This window comes from Bos mutus, chromosome 20 (assembly GCF_027580195.1).
Source record: "Bos mutus isolate GX-2022 chromosome 20, NWIPB_WYAK_1.1, whole genome shotgun sequence".
In the NCBI taxonomy this organism is placed as follows: Eukaryota; Metazoa; Chordata; class Mammalia; order Artiodactyla; family Bovidae; genus Bos; species Bos mutus.
The window spans coordinates 16967281-16968569 of record NC_091636.1 but is presented as its reverse complement, the minus strand read 5'-3'; the positions used below and the strand labels follow the sequence as shown (position 1 = coordinate 16968569).

The 1289-nt window shown below is 38.9% G+C and overlaps 1 non-coding gene across 1 annotated transcript; it reads right to left on the bottom strand.

Moving 5' to 3' along the window:
* Window positions 1-1010: 1010 nt before the first annotated feature.
* On the bottom strand, window positions 1011-1082 carry TRNAC-ACA (transfer RNA cysteine (anticodon ACA)). Its single transcript has one exon. It is a non-coding gene; the product is annotated as a tRNA-Cys (tRNA).
* Between the last annotated feature and the right edge of the window lie 207 nt (window positions 1083-1289).

Below are 1289 nucleotides of genomic sequence, written 5' to 3'. Positions count from 1 at the left end.
ACCTTGCAATAGAAGATACTATATTGTAGATGTCAGCTACAGATTGGGGATCTTCAGAATTCAGCAAGAAAAAGATAAGCAGGTTAGTCTCAAGAGTCTTAGTGAACAGTAGAAATACCGTGGACTGGATCTTTTGGGGAGGGGAGTTGACATAGCCCTTAATAATCTCCACGAAGCCAAAGAAACAGACAGTCTAAGTAAAAAGAGGTTCTTCTTGTACAAAAGAACCTCAAACGACTAGTTTACTGACCACTAGTTCCTCTGTGCCAGCCCCTTAAGGAGTCCCATGTCTCAGCAATTAATACATTAAAGTTCTGAAACTATTATGATCATCCATGCTACCATTTTACTTTAGAGTAAACCAACTTAGAGGAATGTCAACAATTGGGAAACTAGAAAGATAGGGAAGGCTCCACTCGGGATATAACTGCTGATTGTGTGTTAAAAGTATTGTATATTCTCTAATCGGTAGGTACATTATGTCCATAAGATGATGTTTGTTAACTGAATTTCTTAAAGTTTTGGTAATCTTAACAATTCTTTGTTAAATCTATCATTTCAAAGAGATATGTCTAAAGCATTCTATTGTTACAGAGATTTGTCCATTTTTCTTTGTAATAACCTCAAATTTTGTTTTATATATCTTGAGGAGAGGTTATTCAATGTACATACATTCAACAATATTACTCTTTATAGGTAACTTGTTTCATTTATGATTATGGAACAAACCTCTCTATCCTTGACAATATTTTTCCCTTAAGGTTTATGTTGTCATTATTGGTATTTCTCAGTAATTGTCTGGTATTATTTTTTAATTTATTTCTCTACTTTTGGTCCTTCTTGGTCATTATATTTTATGTGTGTCTTTTATAGAAAGAAAGGGAAAGGGAAGTCTCTCAGTCATGTCCGACTCTTTGTGACCCCATGGACTGTAGCCCACCAGTCTCCGTTCATGGCATTTTCCAGGCGAGAGTACTGGAGTGGGTTGCCATTTCCTTCTCCAGGGGATCTTCCCCACCCAGGAATTGAACCCGGGTCTCCTGCATTGTAGGCAGATGCTTTACCATCTGAGCCACCAGGGAAGTTTATAAGTGGTATATGATTGAATTTAGGGCTTCCCTGGTGGCTCAGCTGGTAAAGAATCTGCCTGCAATGCAAGAGACCTGGGTTCAATCTCTGGGTTGGGAAGATCCCCAGGAGAAGGGAATGGCTACCCACTCCAGTATTCTGGCCTAGAGAATTCCATGGATTGTATAGTCTATGGGGTCACAAAGAGTCGGACACAACTG